At 51.1% G+C, this 21,632-nt stretch overlaps 1 protein-coding gene across 7 annotated transcripts in view; it reads right to left on the bottom strand.

Annotated features, from left to right (window-relative positions):
- Nucleotides 1-19,366, bottom strand: part of CAPG (capping actin protein, gelsolin like) — a 31,373-nt gene extending 12,007 nt beyond the window's left edge. Inside the window, exons 1-3 of one of the 7 annotated variants that reach the window (XM_021087297.1) lie at nucleotides 19,236-19,366; nucleotides 14,721-14,883; nucleotides 4,160-4,213 (exon numbers count right to left, since the gene is read on the bottom strand). The gene's annotated coding sequence lies outside the window, so the exon portion shown is untranslated. The other 6 variants (XM_003124949.4, XM_003124947.4, XM_003124950.3 and 3 more) reach the window with 6 other exon arrangements.

The following is a 21,632-nucleotide window of genomic DNA, read 5'->3' as shown; positions in this document are numbered from 1 at the left end:
CAGGCCACATACCAGACCAGTTAAAACCACTCTCCAGGGTGGAGCCTGGATATCAATGCTGGAGAAGTTCCAGGTGATTCTAACGCTGGCCCCCAGCCTTCTGCGTCAGGCTCTCCCAGGGGAGCACCCACCTGACATCTGACCTGTCACTCCTCCTCTCCCTCCAGCCCCTCTGCCCAAGCCCACAGCTCCTTAGGCTTCCTCGATGCTCACCTCTACCCTCACATCCATCAAAGCCCCACTACCCCTCCAGGCTCATTTCAAGCCGCAGCTGTCCCAGGAACCTTCCAGGACTTTCAGTGGCCTCAGCGCTCTGGGAGTTCTCCCAGCCCCGTCACCTGGGAGCAGACCCTTCTTCTGTTCCTGCTCACAGGCTGTCTTAGAGCACGGCCTGACAGGAGACACCCCCAGTACTCCTGCATTCCTCAAGCAGCCCATGACAGGGTCTCTTCAAGGTCTATGCTGGGAGCCCGGCAGTGGGCAGAATGAAGGGGGAGGGGCACAGACATGAAGAACAACCCGTGTAAGTCTCACTGGTCTAGCTGATAAGGGTAGTGAACCGGAAGCATCACATCTGAGGGACTGTAGACAAACTTCCCTTAGATGGGGACTGTCACAGAATCACAGACATCAGCATCAGAAGGGGCCTTAATACTCAGCTAATCCTACTCCACATCCGCATCCCAATATATACCCATTCACGCACAGCACAGAAGTCCCTTCTATACATCCCTCACCATCATCTTCTTGAATACCTCCGGTGATGGGGAACTTACCACCTCACAAGGCAGCTGCTTCTATACCTCTTAGGTTAAAGCCTTTACTTTTGGCCACTCTGCCACAGCGTGCTGAGTTATGGGCCTGCCTGGGCATCTCCCCGACTAGACTATAAGGGCGTTTGGGGCAGGAACCGCCTTTTGCCTCTTTGGACCTAGCTGGAAGCTCACACTGTGCCAGGCACCCTGCAGGTGCTCAGAGACTATGTCTGATTAATTGGACTTACTGGTCTCCAATTACTAGACCAGATGGAGCCCAAGAGATGGCACAGGGGTTCAACAGGCTGGAGCAGCCCTGAAGGCAGAAAGCAGGGGCTGGGGGACTGGGGGGGGCAGTTGTGTGCCCTGCTGGTTGTCCTGACTTAAGAAGGAGCCAGTGGAGATCCCCAGGGGCCTAGCGGTTAAGGATCCAGCGTTGTCCCTGCTGTGGCTCAAGTTCCATCCTGGCCGGGGAACTTCTTCATGCCTCGGGTGCAGCCAAAAGAAAAAAAGAAGCAGCCAGCCTTTGAGGATACCCTGCAGAGGGAGATGGAGGTTGGTTCTGCATATCTTTTAGGCCACATGGTATCATTGCCCTCCTCAGACCCCACTGATTCCACTGATTCACAACAGGTCCCTTCACCTTGCAGTCCCTGTCTGCCCTTAAGTGTGAAATACAACAGCCCCTACCTCTCTTCCCAGGGAAGAATAGGGGGCTGAGTGTCAGCTCTGGAAATGACTCCACCTCCTCCCAGCTTGAAACCTGGACATCCCCAGAACCTGGGTCCAGAGGTCCAGCGCTCCTTCGCCTGAAACCAAGCAGGACTCCTACTCCACCTTCGCCTCCCTCCCCCACCCTCCCCCAGGCACCTGGCCAGACCCCCGCTGGGATCTTTTTTTTCCTTTTGCTTTTTTAGGGCCATACCTGCGGCATATGGAAGTTCCCAGGCTAGGGGTCAAATCAGAGCTGCAGCCGCTGGCCCACAACTCAGCCACAGCAACGCCAGATCTGAGCTGCCACAGTTTACAGCAATGCTGAATTCTTAACACTGAGTGAGGCCAGGGATTGAACCTGCGTCCTCATGGATACTGGTACTGGTCGGGTTCGTTACTGTTGAGCCACAATGGGAACTCCCCACTGGGGCCTCGTTGAATTTGCAAAATAATGGACTGTGCCACATAGTTGGAATTCAAATGCCAGGTCTGCCCTACCCTCCCAACCACTCCAGCCCACCTGTCCACCATCACACCACTGTCCTGTCTTAGGAACAGGTATCCTCAAATCTGAATGTACCTCTGGGCTGGCCGAGGGCCTTTAGGAGTCCAGTCACTCCGTGTGGTGGCCTCTGTCAGGACACCACCTCTTCACAAGCAGGGACAAGCCTTGGCTCAGAAGTTTCTTATCAGTATGGTGAGCCCACCCCACCCATATCCCGGCAGCCAGTCCGATAATGTATCGGACTGGATTATCGGACTGGACAGGGCAGCGGGCAGAACACACCAATCCTGGACAAGCGGCTTCCAGAAACATCTGATGCCGACCCCTGGCAGCCAGCCCTCACCTATCCACCTCAGAGGGTCTCGGCCAGCCTGACCCACAGCCGGGCCTCCCTCAGCCACCCTCCCTCAGCCACCCTCCACTTTCACCTTTCCGTGCAGCTCCCGCTTCTGCTTCTCGGGCTCCGCTTCCTCCCAGCCTGCCCCACCCCAGCTTCTCAACTCCCTCCGCTTCCTCCAGAGCAGCCCCACCCATCGGCCCCACCCCCGGCAGCTTGTGCCAAGCCCACCTCCTCCGACGGGAAAAGGGTGCCTATGCTGGACGGTGGGCAGGCTCCGGACAGAGGAGAGCAACACTGCGGGCTGGCAGGCAGGCAGTGAGGCTAGGCTGGCTCCTTAGAGGCCCCCCCTTCCCCCCTCAGCCCCCTTGCAGTGGCCTCAGGCCAAGGCTAGCAGCTCTGAGTCTGGAACCTGCAAGAAAAACCACAGGAGAGCTGAGACTGCTTGCATTCCACACTCACCAGCCATGTGGGCACATCTGCCCAGCCTCGACAGATACTGGGTTAGTCAGATTTCCTGGGTGGGGTCACTGCCTCTGCACCACTTTTTCCACCTCCCTGACTTGTCCTGTCTCCTTGCCCTGAATGCACACATTTGATTTTTCTTTTTCTTCTTTCTTTCTTTTTTTTTTTTTTTTTTTTTTCTTTTTGGTTAAAGCTCAGTGCCCAGGGAGTGGCTGAGACCAGTTAAAAATTCTTTGCTGTGTCCTGCATGCTGCATGCCTCTCAAACCTATCCTTGCTCAGCTTCGCATTCGCCGGAACGTGACTGTCACACCATCTTGGTCCTGGGTGCTCTGCAGGACAGTGACAAAAATGAACCTGGTTCTGGTTCACTCCAGGGCCATCTTGCCTCCACCTCATCGTAAGGCCCTGAGGCTCTAAAGCTAGCCTGGTCCCACTGGTTCCCTGGCTTTCTGGACAAGGAGGAGGAGGACGAGGCCCTGAGAGCACAAGTGACTTGCCGTTGATCACACAGGGAGCAGGGAGCAGAGCAAAGGAAGCTTCCATTTCCTCCTGAACCCTTGCCAGAGGACGCAGCATGGTCTGTGTGCTCCAGCAGAAAGTGAGGGGGCCCCCAGCCCAGGACCCTGGACCACCTTCCCTGAACACAGACCTGGCCTTGCCCACGGCTGGTCAACAGGCTAGTTAGAGATAAGGCTCAGCCCTCAGGGTCCAGGCCACACCTGGCGGTGGGGGGGGGGAGGGGGGGAGAAGGGCAGTGGAAGTAAATCAATCCCCTGCGTTAAAATTTCTGGACCAGGGGTTCCCCTCCTGGCTCAGCGGAAACGACTAGTATCCATGAGGATGTGGGTTGGGTCAGGGACCTGGTGTTGCCTTGAGCTGTGGTGTAGGTGGCAGATGTAGCTTGGATCCTGCGTTGCTGTGGTGTAGGCTGGCAGCTACAGATCCAATTTGACCCCTAGCCTAGGAACTTCCATATGCCACAGGTGCCACCCTAAAAAAGAAAAAAAAATTTCTGGGAGTTCCCGTCGTGGCGCAGTGGTTAACGAATCCGACTAGGAACCATGAGGTTGCGGGTTCGGTCTCTGCTCTTGCTCAGTGGGTTAACGATCCGGCGTTGCCGTGAGCTGTGGTGTTAGGTCGCAGACTCGGCTTGGATCCTGCGTTGCTGTGACTCTGGCGTAGGCCGGGGGCTACAGTTCCTAGCCTGGGGACCTCCATATGCCCTGGGAGCGGCCCAAACAAATAGCAAAAAGACAAAAAAAAAAAAATTCTGGACCAGAACAAGATAAATTAAACTCTAGCTGGCGCCTGAGTGATCCCATGAAAACCAGAGGCTGGCAGATAATCTGGAAAAATGGAAAGAGACAGTTTGGCTACTTACTAGCTGCGCTTCCTCTGGCAAGTGACAACTTGCTGGAGCCTCCTTGTGCCCTATCTGTAAAATAGGCATGAAGATGAACGTTAAGATTAAATGAGGTGATATAATTAATGAGCAATAAGAGCTTCTCAGTAAACCTAGATGACTTTCACTTTCTAACACAGAATTTACCACCAAATCCCAGTACATATGCCCAGTACCTCGGGAATCAATGCCCCTGCCCTCTCCCCCAGCTCAGGGTTTAGCAGAGAGATGAAAAGTTAAAACCGCAGATCACCCCTCCTCGCCCCACCCCCAAGCAGAACCGGGGAGGCTCTTAGGCTCAGACTCTGCAGTGACCAAAATGAACGAATCACTGCTCTCTCTCCACACTGGAGCCTCGTCTAACTAAAAAGGTGGCCCCGTCACCACAGGCGGGACGGGGCGGGGGTAAGAAATCTGCAAATTAACAGTGAAACAAAAGAGCTGGTCACTTGAAAGCTTTCAGGAGTCTCAATCTGGTAACCAGACTCTCAAACTTGTTTTCTATCAGACGCACATTTTCCTCTCTCTCCAGTCTCCCCAGCAGGAATGCTCAGTTTGTCCCAAGTTCAGTAAAAGAAAGCATTTCTTCAGCAAGGACCCGCCCCCACGCGCCGGCCCCTCCTTGCGGGAAACCGGGAGACACAAGAGTGCGCCCCTAACTGGGGAGGAGAAAGCTGGGCGCCCTGAGGAGGCTGCCTGGGACCAACCGAGCCCCTCGGACCCCTACAAGGGGCTCCCGGGTACCGGGTGATCAGACCCCAAGTGCTACTTACCTGCCTACGCTCCGCTGTGTTACTTGGACCACAGTGTCTGCCACAGTGTCTGCCACCCTTTCCTCCCCTCCCCTTCTCTCCCCCCTCCTCTCTTCTCTCCCCCCTCCCTCCTCCCCCTTCCCTCCTCCCCCTCCCCTTCCTTTCCCATCTCTCCCTCCCCTCCCCCCTCCCCCCGACGTGAGCGGCTAGAAGCCGCCCCTAGTGAGTCAGAGGGAGGGGCGGGGCCGGGCCGGCCTGAGCCGGTTGGGGGCGCTGCTAAGTCCACCCCTGGCAACAGTCCCTCCAGGGAAGCCTGGGGGACCGAAGGGGACCTAGAATTGGGGCCCGCCTTGGGGGAACTAACAACCGTCCTTTGCAGAAAACTAAAAGCAAGGCAGTGTTCACAGCCCATTCAGTTGTTAAGATCCTTGACCTCGATCAGGCTGTAACAGCTACTGTTTTTCGACTTCTTGCCAGGTACTGGGTCCTTTAAACATAATCTTTTTCAGTCCTCTCAGCTGTCCTCATTGTACTATTTGATAGATGAAGAAGTCTCCGGGAGGCTCAGAAAGGGTAGGCAACTTGGCCAGAGTCACACTGCCAGTTCAGTGGCAGAACCAGGATCCTGATCCAGGCTGGTTTGGCTTCAGTCAGTGCTAGAGCTGCAGCACCTCACCCTTATCCTCTTTATTCAGAGGAAAAGGGGCCAGTGTCTGCACGCAGGCTAGGCCTTCTGGAAGTCAGGGGGCCAGCAAACGGTGCATACCCCAACTTGGCTTCTGCATGGAGAGAGCCAGGCGCAGCAGGCAGACCCCAGCAAGAAGTGAGGCAACAAGAGGCATCAGAATTAGGTCATGGCCCCCTGTCACAATGGGAAGAGGACTTTTTTATTTTTCCTTGGGAATGAGCTTGGAACATTCCAACAAGCATGACTTTCTCTGAGGCCCACTCATGGGGTCTGGGGTAAGGGAAGCAATTCAAAGCCTGAACTTCCCCCCTTTCCAACTGGGCGACACTGGGTGACCACACTCCACGCCGGAGGAAGCTTAGAAACCACCCTCTTTGGAGTGCCTGGTGTGGCTCAGCAGGTTAAGAAGTACACACTGTCTCTTTGACAATGCAAGTCCAATCCCTGGCCTTGCTCAGTGGGTTAAGGATCCAGCCTTGTGGCAAGCTGAGGTGTAGCTCATAGGTGCGGCTTGGATCTGGCTGTGTACATGTATGTAGACTGGCAGCTGCAGTTCCAATTTTACCCCTGGCTGGGCAACTTCCATATGACGTAGGTGTGGCCATAAAAAATTTAAAAAAAAAATTTTATTTTGGGGGGGTTCCCGTCGCGGCGCAGTGGTTAACGAATCCGACTAGGAACCATGAGGTTGTGGGTTCGATACCTGCCCTTGCTCAGTGGGTTGAGGATCTGGCATTGCCATGAGCTGTGATGTAGGTCACAGACGCAGCTCGGATCCCACACTGCTGTGGCTCTGGCGTAGGCTGGTGGCTACAGCTCCAATTAGACCCCTAGCCTGGGAACCTCCATATGCCGAGGGAGCAGTCCAAGAAATGGCAAAAAGACAAAAAAAAAAAAAAAAAATTAAAGAAAGAAAAGAAAAGAAAAAAACTACCCTCCCTCTACCTGTCCATCCTCCTCTGACCAACTGCTTACCTAAAGACTCAGCCTAAATAGCCCTTCTCCAGACCATGCTGTAATCCCAGACTCCCTCCCTGGTCCTCTCCAGATGCTCTGGGCATCACACCATGGCACTATCTGGGTGTACAGACTCCATGGGAAAACTTTTCAGCCACACCCCAGGAGCAAAGATAGAACTGTATTCATTGGCAGCCTAGTCAGCCCCTGGTCCACATCTGGACAGCTGAGCTCCTCCAAGACCCGCTAGGCATAGCCCTCCCAGAGCATTCCCATTTTCTGCATTTTAAGGGTGAAATTTACAATGAAATGCACAAATCGTAAATGTACATTTCCATGAGTTTCGACATATGCAAACACCCATATAACCCACATCACTGCCAAGATATAAAACACTGCCACCACCCCAGAAAGTTCCCTCGCCACTACTTATTTTACACGTGTGCCTTTCCCATCACATGGTAGATCCTACAGCCCAAGGACCATATCAGGTCATCCTTGTGACTCCAGCACCCAGCAGAGCACCCAGTAGGTCATAGACGTTAAAAAAAAGAAAAAAAAGTAGTTTCCATTGTGACTCGGGAGGTTAAGGACCTGACGTAGTCTAGTAAGGATTCGTATTCCATACTTGGCCTCTTTCAGTGAGTTAGGGATCTGGTGCTGCCACAGCTGTGGGGTAGGCTGTAGTTGCAGCTCGGATTTGGTCCCTGACCCAGAAATTTCCATGGTCCTCCAGCGCAGCTGGGAAAAAAAAATGTTTTTAACTGAATGAATTAACAAATTAGAGGAGTTCCCGTCGTGGCTCAGTGGTTAACGAATCTGACTAAGAACCATGAGATTGCGGGTTCAATCTTTGGTCTTGCTCAGTGGGTTAAGGATCCAGCATTGCCGTGAGCTATGGCGTAGGTCACAGACATGGCTCAGATCCCACCTTGCTGTGGCTGTGGTGTAGGCCAGCGGCTACAGGTCCGTTTCGACCTCCAGCCTGGGAACCTCCATATGCTTCAGATGCCCTCGATAGACAAAAGACACACACACACACACACACACACACACACACACACACACACACGAAAGAAAAATCCTCAAATTCTAGTACTGTCTAGCCTCTGTCACCTTGGGAAAGTCACTTGAACCTTCTGAACCAACTACATGTGAAGTGAGGACAATTACCCCAGCCCTCCTACCTTGAGGGGTTGTGAGGATCCAATGAGATGACCTATGGAAGGCTCTTTGAAAAGAATGAAGGTCTAAGGAGTTCCTGTTGTGATGAGGTAGAAACAAACCCCACTGGTATCCATGAGTATGTGGGTTCGATCCCTGGCCTTGCTCAGTGGGTTGGGGATCCAACATTGCCGTGAGCTGTGGTGTAGGTCACAGATGTGTCTCAGATCTCATGTTGCTGTGGCTCTGGTGTAGACCAGCAGCTCCAGCTCCGATTTGACCCCTGGCCTGGGAATTTCCATATGCCTCGGGTGTGGCCCTAAAAAAAAAAAGAAAAGAAAAAAAAAAGAATGAAGGTTTAGACACATACAGGGTGCCATTGTCATTATTATTAATAAGTTCCTACTTCTTTTTTTTTTTAAGGGCTGCAACGCCAGATCCAAGCTGCATCTGTGACTTACACCACAGCTCACGGCAACACCAGATCCTTAACCCAGGGATTGAACCTGCATCCTCACAGACACTAGTTGGGTTCATGACCTCTGAGGCACAACAGACACTCCCAATAAACTCCTACTGCTAAGACAATATCTGACTGAAAGAAACCAGGAGAGGGAGGCATCAGAGACTGACTTCTGAGCTCTGGCCAAGGTCTGGGACTACCCAAATGGCCTGCTTTCCATGGAACCAAGCTATGGGCTGATTTCCAGGGCCAAGAATTTCCTGAAATTGCAAATGATTCTCCCTAAGTTCCCAACCTGGTTTCTTTTTTGTCTTTTTGCTATTTCTTTCGGCCGCTCCCGCAGCATATGGAGGTTCCCAGGCTAGGGGTCGAAACGGAGCTGTAGCCACTGGCCTACGCCAGAGCCACAGCAACTCAGGATCCGAGCCACATCTGCAACCTACACCACAGCTCACGGCAACGCTGGATCATTAACCTACTGAGCAAGGGCAGGGACCGAACCCGCAACCTCATGGTTCCTAGTCGGATTCGTTAACCACTGCGCCACGACGGGAACTCCGTCCCAACCTGGTTTCTAACTCCTCTGCCATAAGGCCGTCTCAACCTGTTTCCCATCTGTATAGAGGTTTTTTTGTTTTTTGTTTTTTTTTCTTTTTTCTTTTTAGGGCCACACCTGCAACATATGGAAATTCCTGGGCTATAGGTTGAATTGGAGTTGCAGGCCACAGCCACAGCTGCATGGGATTCGAGCTACACCTGTGACTTACACAGCAGCTTGTGGCAATGCCAGATCCTTAACCCACTAAAAGAGGCCAGGGATCGAACCCACATCCTCATGGACACTATGTCAGGTTCTTAACCCACTGAGGCATAATGAGAACTGTTTGCCACTTGTAAATGGCAGGCACTAAACAAGGAGTCCCTTCTGGTTCCTCTGACTCCCATCCAAAGGGGCACGTCAGCCTGAGCTGCTGCATTTCCTTGGCCCGGGGGGTGCTGACAGGGTTCTAAATATTCCCATATCACAGAGTCCCAAAAACATTCTTTTGAAAGCATTGACTCAGGATGCTGCTAGCCTTTAAGTATGACCTATAGTGAATTTTTCTAGATCATTTCAGCTGCTCTGAGGAATATCCAGGAGTCTGGATAGCCATATTTTCTGTCTCTTTGGTTTTTTTGTTTGTTTGCTTGTTTGAATTTTTTGGCTGCACCTGAGGCATGTGGAAGTTCCCAGGCCAGGGATCGAACCTGTGCCACAGCTGTAACCAGAGCTACAGCAGTGACAGTGCAGAATCCTTAACTGCTAGGCCATTAGGGAACTCCAAGGATGGCCATATTTTCTGAATAAAGCTCACAATTAGAAAGTTTGGTTTTGGAATTCTTTGGTGGTGCAGCGGGTTAAGGAACTGACATTGTCAATGCTGTGGCTCAGGTGGCAGCTGTGGCATGGGTTCGATGATCCCTGGCCTGGAAATTTCCACATGCCACAGGCATGGCCAAAAAAGAAGTTTCCTTTCAGTCATTTCTGGGTGCTCAGAGGTGTCCTGGACGGTGACACCTGGGAATTCCTTGGTGACCTGTTGGGAAAATGGGACTGTTTAATAGAGCATGAACAATCAGTCCAGGAGAAGCTCAAATGGAGCATTGTGGTGGTGGGGAGGGCACTGAGTGATTGGGGCAGCAGAGGCTGGCCCCAAGGAGGACATGAGAGGACAAGTTTACCCTTTCAAGGCCAGGGTCACACCGGGTTCTCAGCACCATTGTAAGGTCATGATAAGAGCTAACACTTTTGAGTGTTGGCGTCGTATGCCAGGTACTGTCTTTCATATGATTTTCTCACCTAATCCTCCCTTTTACCTTTGTCTAAAGTAGATCCTCTGCCAACAAGCACATGAAAAAATGCTCAACATCACTATTTATTAGAGAAGTGCAAATTGATACTATTATGAAAGGGAATTCCCACCATGACCTCAGCAGAAATGAATCCAACTAGCACCCATGAGGATGCAGGTTCAATCCCTCGCCTGGCTCAGTGGATTGAGGATCTGGCGTTGCCATGAGCTGTGGTGTAGGTCACAGATGTGTCTTGGATCTGGCATTGCTGTGGCTATGGCATAGGCCAGCAGCTACAGCTATGATTGGATCCCTGGCCTGGGAACTTCCTTATGCCACAGGTATGGCCCTAAAATTAAAAAAAGACCACCCCCCAAAACAAAAACCTACTATGAGATACCACCTCACGCCTGTCAGAATGGCCATCACTAACAAGTCAACAAATAACAAATGCTGGAAAGGGTGTGGGGAAAATGTACCCTCCTACACTGTTGGTGGGAATGTAAATTGGTATAAACACTATGGAAAACAGTATGGAGGCACTTCAGAAAACTAAGTATAGAACTACCTTACGACTCAGATATCCTACTCTTGAGCATATATCCAGACAAAACTTTCTTTGAAAAAGGTACATGCACTCATATGTTCATTGCAGAACTATTCACAATAGCCAAGACATGGAAACAACCTAAATGTCCATCAAAAGATGAATGGATTAAGAAGATGTGGTATATATACACAATGGAATACTACTGAGCCATAAAAAAGAACAAAGTAATGCTATTTGCAGCAGCATGGATGGAACTAGAGACTCAAGTGAAGTAAGTCAGAAAGAGAAAGACAATTACCATATGATATCACTTATATCTGGAATCTAATATACAGCACAAATGAACCTTTCCACGAAAAGAAAATCATGGACTTGGAGAACAGACTTGTGGTTCCAAGGGGTGGGGGAGGGAGTGGGATGGACTGGGAGTCTGGGGTTAGTAGATGCAAACTATTGCATTTGGAATGGATAAGCAATGAGATCCTGCTGTATAGCACTGGGAACTATATCTAGTCACTTGTGATGGAGAATTGATGGAGGATAATGTGAGAAAAAAAATGACAGATATATGTGTAAATGGGTCACTCTGCTGTACAGTAGAAAACTGACAGAACACTGTAAATCAACTATAATGGAAAAACATAAAAATCATTGAATCTCAAAAAAAGAATAAAAATAAATAAATAATCTATTGATACCAAAAAAATATAATAAAGTAGATCCTCACTTTACTCTCATTTTACAGATGAGGAAATGCAGGCAAAGTGGGGTCAGAGTAACTGGCTCCAGGACACCCTTAGGAAATGGCAGAGCCAGGTAGTAGGACCCCATGCCTCTGCTCCCAGCCAAGACTGCACAGGGCCTCCTGAGGTGCAGCTGGGCTGAGACAGGAGCCCCTCCTCTCCCAGGCCCTGCTCTCCCTCCTCCTCCACCAAGGCCCATCCTGCTCTCAGCACCAAATGCTAATAATACTTCTGAGTCCTTCACACATAAGGGGCTGCCTCTGCTCATTCTCTAGATACTGTACTTTGGGGGGAAAAAAAGTTTTATTTCAAAATAATTAGACTCCCAAGACATTACAAAAATTGTACAGAGTATGAGTTCCCATCCTTGCGCAGCGGAAACGAATCCCATTAGGAACCATGAGGTTGCAAGTTCGATCCCTGGCCTTACTCATTGGTTTAAGGATCTGGTGTTGCTGTGAGCTGTGGTGTACGTCGCAGAAGCGGCTCAGATCTGGCATTGCTCTGGCTGTGGCATAGGCTGGCAGCTGCAGCTCTGATTGGACCCCTAGCCTGGGAACCTCCATATGCTGCGTGTGCAGCCTGAGAAACAAAAACAAAAAATGTGCAGAGTACTGATATGTGCTACAATCTGAATTTTTAAAACATCATGCTAAGTGAAAGAAGCCGGTCACAAAAAAATACCACAAATTATATGATTTCATTTACAGGAAATGTCCAGGAGTTCCCACTGTGGCACAATGGGTTAAGGATCTGGTGTTGCTGCAGCTGGGGCATAGCCTGCAGCTGTGGCTTGGGGTCAGTCCCTGGACCAAGCACTTCAGACCCAGGCCATTGGTGTGGGAAAAAAAAAAAAAAGAAGAAGAAAGAAATGTTCAGAATAGGCAAATCTATAAGATCAGGAAGTCAATTAGTTGTCGCCTATGGTCAGAGGGGATGGGGATTTTAGGGGGTGACTGCTAATCAGTACAGGTTTCTTTTGGGGGTGATGAAAACGTTCTAAAGTTAGATTGTGGTGATGGTTTCACAACTCTGAAAATACTAGAAAACACTGAATTGTACACTCAATAAAGTTGTCAACAAACAGAAAAGGGCTTTGGAACCTTTGAGTGGCAAGGCTAGCCTTGACTCATTTGCACCCCACTTTAAAAAAATTGTAGGGAGTTCCCATTGTGGCGCAGTGGAAACAAATCCGACTAGGAACCATGGGGTTGCCAGTTTGATCCCTGGCCTCGCTCAGTGGGTTAAGGATCCAGTGTTGCCATGAGCTGTGGTGTAGGTCACAGACTCGGCTCAGATCTGGCGTTGCTGTGGCTCCAGCATAAGCTGGCAGCTACAGCTCCAATTAGACCCCTAGCCTGGGAATCTCCACATGCCACCAATGCTGCCCTAAAAAGGACAAAAAGACAAAAAAATTAAAATAAATTAAAAAATTGTATGGAGGAGTTCCTGTCGTGGCTCAGTGGTTAATGAACCCGACTAGTATCCATGAGGATACAAGTTCCATTCCTGGCCTATCTCAGTGGGTTGGGGATCTGGCACTGCCGTGAGCTATGGTGTAGGTCACAGACATGGCTTGGATCCCGTGTTGCTGTGGCTGTGGCATAGGCCAGCAGCTACAGTTCAGATTGGATCCCTAGGCTGGGAACCTCCATATGCTGGGGCTGCAGCCCTGAAAAGATAATAGACAAAAAAAAAAAAAAAAAAAATTGTATAGAGAAGTTCCATGTACCTATTACCCAACTTCTCCTTGTGGGGACATCTTACCTAACTACAGAAAGTGCATCTTCCCCTTTAAAGCAGAGCTCCCGAAGGCCCAGTGCCCTTTCCCCAGTGCCCCAGAGTTCATATCCCGTGGATGATAACACCTCACCCATGCCCTGGGCTTTATAGTTTACACTTCCCTCCCCTGCAAAAAAGCACCCTGTACTTGATCCTCAAAGCAAACCTATGGAGATGCCCCCATTTCTTGGTTTTCTTGGTTACAAGAGCCTTCCTCTCTCTCTGTAAGGGCTCCTTCTGTAAGTTTGCTAAATCTGGCAAATAAAAATTTTATCTGTCAATCCCGTAGGGTCATTAATTAGCTCTAAGATGTCTAGCCAGTCCTGAAGGGGTGTGGTTATCCCTTTGAGACAACTATGATCACAAACTCAAGAACTGAAAGAGCTCTGGGCAGTCACCTAACCCAGCCTCACCCACCAAGCCTGGGCTGCGCCTCCCAGGCCAACTCCTCTCTCTGGCTTTCTCTCCCTCCCTTCCACCCCTGTCAGAGTGCGTCCTTGTTCGAGCCTCTCAGTTTGAGCATCTAGCCTCTGGTCCTGCAGGAGCCGGCAGACACGTCCTGGGGGGCGTCCGGCCTGCGAGAAGGGCCAGCGGGAGCTAGGCCGGAGATGCGACCCCGCGCCAGGCCCACTGTTCAGACAGATCCAGGGCTCGCAGGGAAAAGCAGGAATAAGGATGACACCCCAAGATCCCACCCAAGCCCCAACCCCATCTCGAACTACAAATCCCAGCAGGCGTGGATCGCGGGGCGGGGCCTCCAGAGCGGCAGCCTACAGGATCCCTGCGAGACACACACTGGCACTCTGCGATCCCTGCGAGAGACAGATAGACAGACAGACACGCACACGCGCACATACACACTCTGCGATCCAGAGACAGACACGCTGACCGTTTTAGTCCCGTCACCACGAACTACAAATCCCAGCAGGCAGCAGGCTGCGGGGCGGAGCCTCGGGGAGGGTGGAGCTCCTGACCGGAAGGGAACCTCTGGAGGGGTGGGATCCCCAGAACTGGGCGGGGTCTCACCTGCCCTGGGAAATTAGGGGCCTCTCTCCCCGTGATACAGCTCCCAGCCTCCTCACGCAGGGCTCAACCGTGGGGTCGCCAGCCCGCGCCCTACTCCGCGATCCTGAGCTCCGCCCCGCCCTCCCGACCCTGCTGGGGCTGCCAGGGAAGGGGGATGGCAAGTGGGGGCTCGGGCCAGACGCTTGGAGGGACGCAGAGGGTGCCTCCTTGACCCTTTTCCCCATCGTCTGCAAGGAACTCTCTTTTCCTAAAGGGAGGAGCAGCCCCCACCCTGAGGCAGGACTCAACTTGTTAGGTCTCTGTGCAGCCTGCAGGTCTCCTGAAGAAGCCCAGGGAAAGCCAGGGTCTTCCGGTGTAGGTCCGAATGTTCGGTCCACGGTGTCTGACCGCTCCTTGCGCCCAGGTATCATTGTATATGGCAGAGCCAGATAGGGCTGAGGAGCTGCCAGGAAGTAATAACGAGGGCACTCTCATTCAATTTGCTCTCTCTCAAAGTGCTCTGCTCACATGTCAGCGTCAAGCGTCAGAACTAACTTCCCAGGTTGCCTAAGGATCCACTGAGACACCGCAGAAAGGACTTACCCAAACCCCTCAGTGCTGGTCAGGAACTCAAGGGTCCAGCCTGCTTGGTGGGATAAGCGGTGCTGAGGCCCCACTTCATCCACCCTCCAGGGCCAGGGCAGGCTCTCTCCTGAGGCCTCTTCTCAGCTGATTTCTGGCTCCCAAGTGAGGATTCAGGTTACACCTGTATCAGGAGCAGTGACACCACATGGCCAGCTGCACATTGGACTTTCTGTCTCCAACCCCATTTTCATCTTTTACATGTTCTGCTCTGGCCGTATACTGTCATATCCCTAATCATCAAGGTGGGTAGAAAAAATACCTAGTTTATGAAGGTATAGCCATGACCCTGTAATTAATGTCAGCGAGATTTTATTCTGTGGTCAGGTAGAAACCAGCTGCTTTCAAGTAATAGTCCATTTCATCTTGGAACAATTAGAAAGAACTCCAGAAAGGATATTCAAAGTAGAACACCCAAATTCCCTTTGGGAACCAGAGTAGGGTTCATATTAACTGGTTACTGATGCCTGGGGAAGTTCTCAAAGGCTTGGTTTTCCGAGTGTTTCTATTAAGACAACCACATTTTGTTGAGTAGCCCCTCTGCCCCTAGAGCCAAGAGATAGGTGCCATAAAAAGTTGGAGACAGCACTTGACCCATCCCTGTTCTCTCTTGCATTCCACGACTTAGCACCAGACTCTTGAATCAGTAAGAGCCTGTGTGACTTGCTTGTGTTATGCCAAAGCCATTGAATGCTTACCCCTGCTTCCTGAAAATCCAGCCAGTAGGGTGTAGTTAAAGTCACAGGGCAGGAGTTCCCGTCGTGGCTCAGTGGTTAACGAATCCAACTAGGAACCATGAGGTTGTGGGTTCGATCCCTGCCCTTGCTCAGTGGGTTAAGGATCTGGCGTTGCCGTGAGCTGTGGTGTAGGTCGCAGACTCGCCTCAGATCCAGCATTGCTGTGGCTCTGGCATAGGCCTGGGAACCTCCATATGCTGTGAGAGCAGCCCTAGAAAAGGCAAAAAGACAAAAAAAAAAAGTCACAGGGCAGTGTTATTAAGTCATTACAGGGAATGTGTCTAAGGGTGAGGTGCACCAAAACTGGGGTTCTTTTCCCCTTCCGGGCCTTGGAAAATGCATGTTCTATTCATGGGAAACCTGTACCTATATGGGTTACACATCCTGACACCACTGCAAGATTCCCATTTTGTTAGAGATATTCTTGGCACATAAATGTTTTTCATAAAAATTTCATAAAAATTAGTGGAATTAGAGTTGAATTTATCTTTAAGTTCCATATTTTGTTCATATTTTAAAAATCTTGCATTTGTATAGGACTTCACAGATTTCTGCTGATTTTTCAAAGCAAGGTCCTTGCGTCAACAAGTAGATTAAGGAGTTCCTGTTGTGGCTCAGTGGAAATGAATCCGACTAGTATCCATGACGATGCAGGTTTGATCCCTGGCCTTGCTCAGTGGGATTCCGCGTTGCCAGGAGCCCTGGTGTAGGTTGCAGATGCGGCTGGAATCTGGCCTTGCTCTGTCTGCGGTGTGGGCGGGCAGCTATAGCTCCCATTGGATCCTTAGTCTAGAAACCTCCGTAGGCCCAGGGGTGTGGCCCTAAAAAGACAAAGAAAAAACAAACAAGTGAATTGAGCCGAAGTCTGTCGTCCTACAGGCCACGCCCCTTCCCCCCGACAGAGAGTCTAGAGATAAGGGACAGGCCGCCACGTTATTTCTCGCCACCAGGGGTCGCCCTTTCCCGTGGAACAACTGCTCAGGTCCCTATAGCGTCAGGGGTGGGGGGTCGGGGCGGTGCACTGAGGGCTTTGGTCCTCTACAAAATTAGATGGCTTTGGCCCAGGGCCCAGCATCCATTTCCGCTCCAGTCTCAGCTTATCTGTGGGTGAAGGTGGGGATGATGATCTCAGGGCCCTCCACACCCATCAAGGAAGGATGTGTGGACAGAGACACATCCGCCAGTTGCAGCAATGGGTCTCTCCCTCCTAAAGGGAGGTGGAAGGCCAGTGCGGTTGGTTTCCATATGCTTTCTGCTTACCAGTCCTGAGAGAAAAGAACAAGGAAGCAACGGGAACGAGAGATGCCTGCTCTCCAGCTGGAAGAGCAGGAAGCCTAAGCAGAACCAGATTACATCTGGCCAAGGATGGGGGGTTAAGGTGTTGGGGGTGATGGAGCGCTGGGAGATGAGGGGAGGAATAGACACCCCCCTCTCTACTTATTAGGGTAAACAGAGGAAAGGACCCAGTAGGGTGAGGGCAGGGTCAAAGGTGCCCAGAGAAGAGGTACCGTTTGCATTTTGAGAAGCGGATAAACAGGGAAGGGGCCTCAGGACACTGTGCTGGGGCTGGTAGCTGGTGTCCAGTGGCAGGAAGGGAGCGAGCCATGGGCGCTTCAGAGGAGAGACACCAAGGCTGTTTGCAGGTCCGTGGGGGCTTTGAGCAGGGGGTGAAGAATGAGTAAGATTTGAATATGCAGCTACAGCAAATATTTTTTGAGAGGCTGTGATGTGCCAGGCTGTGGGTTGGGCACTTGAGATTTGGCAGTGAACCGGACAGACACAGTGGCTACCCGTTTAGAGCTCTTCCAGTTGAGTGGGAGGCCACAGTCTAGCCCGAAATGTCCCTGCAGATTTCATTTTGGTGGAAGCCGGGAGAGCGTGAGAGGGACTAACTTCCCCGGTCTGGGACCCCTGCCGAGGGTCACTTAAGCTATGGCCCCAAGGAAAAGGGAGGCAGGGGACTGGAATGTTCCAGCAGAAGAAAGGCAAGTGCACAGCCCCAGGTAAGAAAGAGCCTGTTTGAGACTAGAAAGAAGCCAGGTGCCATTGTAAGTCACCCTGCCCCCACCTCGCCCAGGCTTCCTGCTTCTGGGATACATGCTGGGTTCTCCATAGGGTGGAATCTGGGCAGGGGGTTAATCCATCACATTTAAAGACAGCTAAAGGAGCGCTGGTGAGCCCTATGATAAGAGCTGAGGTGGAAAGAGAGGGCTGGGGTCTGGAGGGAGGACAGGGTGCTTGCACCGCCTGTGAGGATTGCTGGTTGCAGAGATGACCAGAGTGGATTTGGGGGGGATGGTAAAAATTTTTGAAGTATACACATAGGAGTCCTTTTATTTTTTTCTTTTTAGGGCCTCTCCTGCAGCATATGGAGGTTCCTGGGCTAGGGGTCTAATTGGAGCTGTTGCTACCGGCCTAGGCCACAGCCACAGCAATGCCAGATCCAAGCCGCGTCTGTGACCTACACCACAGCTCACGACAACACCAGATCCTTAACCCACTGACCAAGGCCAGGGATCAAACCTGCAATCTCATGGTTCCTAGTCAGATTTGTTTCCAATGCGCCACAATGGGAACTCCCACATAAGAGTCCTTTATCCTTTCTTTCTTTCTTATTTTGTCTACCCTTGAAGCATATGGCGTTCCCAGGCCAGGGATCAGATCTGAGCCACAGTTATGACCTAAGCTGCGGTTGTGGCATTAACAAATCCCTAACCCACGGTGCTGGGCCGGGGATTGAACCTATGTCCCAGTGCTCCGAGACACCACTGATCCCGTTTGGCCACAGAGGTAACTCCTCTTTCTTTCCCTCTTTCTTTTGTTCCTTCCTTCTTTCTCTCTCTTTCTCTTTTTCTCTCTCTTCCTCCCTCCCTCCCTCCCTCCCTCCCTCTCTCTCTCTCTCTCTCTCTCTCTCTTTCTTTCTTTCTTTCTCTCTCTTTCTTTCTTTCCTTTTCTTTCTTTCCAGCTTTGCTATATTTAAGAGTTCCCTCCCTGTCATATTCTGTAAGGACAGTAAAGATCTAAACTTTTCCCAACTTGGGAATTTCCTTAACTCAGCAGAGTGTAGAATGGGCCACCTGGGGCCTGGTCATGGTGGAACCGTGGGGAGAAATTTCGTGTGAGTGAGTCTGTGGGGAAAATGGAAGAGCTGAGGCTGGGGAGGTAGGTAGGACTGATCTTACAAAGCAGCAAAAAGCAAAAAGTGGAGTTGCCATCGTGGTGTAGCGGAAACCATTCCAACTAGGAACCATGAGGCCTAGCTCAGTGGGTTAAGAATCTGGCGTTGCTGTGGCTGTGGCGTAGGCCAGTAGCTGCAACTCTGATTAGACCCCCTAGCCTGGGAACCTCCATATGCTGCGGATGTGGCCCTAAAAAAACAAAAAGCCAAAAAAAATAAAAATAAAAATAAGCGAAAAGTGTCTCCATTCAAGGAGCCAGGGAAGAGGGGTTGTCATTCAAGTGTTACAAGCAGCACTGTGTCTGAACCAAATCTGTTGAGATGAACAGGGAAGTTCCAGAACAGGGAAAGGCAGTGTGCAGGGGGCTGAAGCACAGCCCCCTGCCCCCACCCAGCAGAGGCAGAGAGGAGCAGGGTGGTGCCGGCTTGTGGACTTTACCCAAGAGACCAGAGAAAGCCAACCTCAACTTTCAGCTTCAACCCAACCCTTGGAGAATCTATAGAAAGCTAGGGTGCTACCCTCCAGAAAAACACACACTACACACCAAGCTTCGTACCTACCTTCAGGGTGATGCAGGGAGATCTGTCACAGCCTCTGAAGCTGTAGCAATAGGTGCACCCCCGGAAGGGACAGGGCCAGAAACCTCTGTCAGCCTTTGGTCGCCTGTCATAGCTGCCACTAGAATAAGCTGAGCGAGCAGGTCTGGGAGGGCAGCGGCAGGAGGAGGAGGGGCCTTTGCCTGCTTAGGCTCAATCAGCCCCAACATTGCCCTCTGCTCACCAACCCTCCCTCCAACCACTGGCATCTCAGCTTGCCCCCCGACATTAACTTTAACCCATCCTTGGCCCTTCAGTTGGCCTTGGGCCCCTCCCTAGGTGCCTCTCAGGCTTCTAATTTGACCACCTGCTCAGGTGAGACTCTCCTGAGGACACGTTCCTTCTCTCTCACGCCTCACAGGACCTGCTCTCCATCCCCCCCTCCCCTTTCTCGTCCCTGACACCTACGTGGCCCTAACTCATGGTCCAAAAGTTCTCCCCTCCCTCTTTCTTTTTAGGGCCACACCTGCAGAATATGGAGGTTCCCAGGCTGGGGGTTGAATGGGAGCTGTAGCCGCCGGCCTGCACCAGAGCCACAGCAACGCCATATCCGAGCTGCATCTGCAACCTACACCACAGCTCTCATCAATGCCAGATCCTTAACCCACTGAGCAAGGCCAGGGATCAAACCCATGTCCTCATGGATCCTCGTCAGGTTCATTACCCCTGAACTGCACCAGGAACTCCCTCCCTTCCCTGTTTCTACCCCAGGCCTTCCACTCCAGCCAGTAGATTCCCATTCTCCTGGGAGAAGAATCCTTGTCTTCTCAGCATGCTTTTTCCCACCTTTTTTTCCCACCTTTTTTTCCCACTACAGCTCATGGCAACACTGGATCCTTAACCCACTGAGCGAGGCCAGGGATTGAACCCGCAACCTCATGGTTCCTACCCAGATTTGTTTCTGCTGCGCCACATGTTTTTCCCACCTTTTTCCCTGCTTCCCTGGCTTAGGGGACCCGGCTGTCCTGTGGTGGCGGCATACCTTCAGGATGCCCCTTGGCCTCAGCTGCACTCCTGGGCCCTGCCTTCCCCTAGGCTGTTCTTCTTCTAGAGCTTTCTCATAGCTCAAATGCAGCTCCTCCAGCCCACCTTCCCTTGCTTCTTTTTATCTGTATTGACTGATTTTTTTTTTTTTAATGGCTGCATGAGAGCTCAGTTCCGAGACCTGGGATTGATGGGTTTGAACCCAGGTCAGGGCAGTGAAAGCACCTAGTACTAATGACTAGACCACCAGGAAACTCCCTATTGACTGATTTTTTTTGTGTGTGTGTATTTTTCTAGGGCCGCACCAGTGGCATATGGAGGTTCCCAGGCTAGGGGACAAATCAGAGCTACAGCTGCCGGCCTGTGCCACAGCCACAGCAACGCAAGATCTGAGCCATATCTTCAACCTACACCACAGCTCATGGCAACACTGGATCCTTAACCCACTGAGCGAGGCCAGGGATTGAACCCGCAACCTCATGGTTCCTACCCAGATTTGTTTCTGCTGCGCCACGACAGGAACTCCTGATTTTTTTAATTACAAAATTAACGTTTGTCATATAAAGTCCCAAGAGCCTAGGAATATAAAGCTGTGATACTTATTTCTACCTGGTCTCCCCTTCCCATGAGACACCTTTACTGGGCTTCTTGGTATCCATGTGGTGCTCCCACCGATGCTGCATTTCTAAATTAGAGGTTGTTGCTTGTTGTTGTTGTTGTTTTGGCCATGCCTGCAGCATGCAGATGTTCCTACAGTCCCTAGACCAGGGATCAGACCTGTGCCACAGCAGTGACCTGAGCCACAGCAGTGACAATGCCAGATCCTTAACCAGTACGCCACCAGAGAACTCATAAATTCGAGTTCTTAACTGAAAGAGAAATCAACTCTAGCTAGTTTAGGCTGAAAAATAATTTATTAAAAATAATATTCTGTAGCTAGGAGTTCCTGTTGTGCTCAGCACTAATGAAACTGACTAGTATCCATGAGGCTGCAGGTTTGATCCCTGGTCTTGCTCAGTGGATTAAGGATCTGGCGTTGCTGTGGCTGTGACGTAGGCCAGAAGCTACAGCTCCAATTCAACCCCCAGCCTGGGAACTTCCATATGCCACAGGTGTGGCCCTAAAAAAGCAAAAAATAAAAGGAGAAGTTCTCGTCCTGGCTCAGTGGAAACAAATCTGACTAGTATCCATGAGGTTGCGGGTTCGATCCCTGGCCTCACTCAGTGTGTTAAGGATCCGGTGTTGCCGTGAGCTGTGGTGTAGGTCACAGACCTGGCTCGGATCCTGTGTTGCTGTGGTTATGGTGTAGGCTCCGGTTTGACCCCTAACCTGGGAAACTCTATATGTCACGGGTGTGGCCCTAAAAGACAATAATAA

This window comes from Sus scrofa, chromosome 3, assembly GCF_000003025.6.
Source record: "Sus scrofa isolate TJ Tabasco breed Duroc chromosome 3, Sscrofa11.1, whole genome shotgun sequence".
NCBI lineage: Eukaryota > Metazoa > Chordata > Mammalia > Artiodactyla > Suidae > Sus > Sus scrofa.
This window is presented reverse-complemented; position numbering and strand designations above follow the sequence as displayed.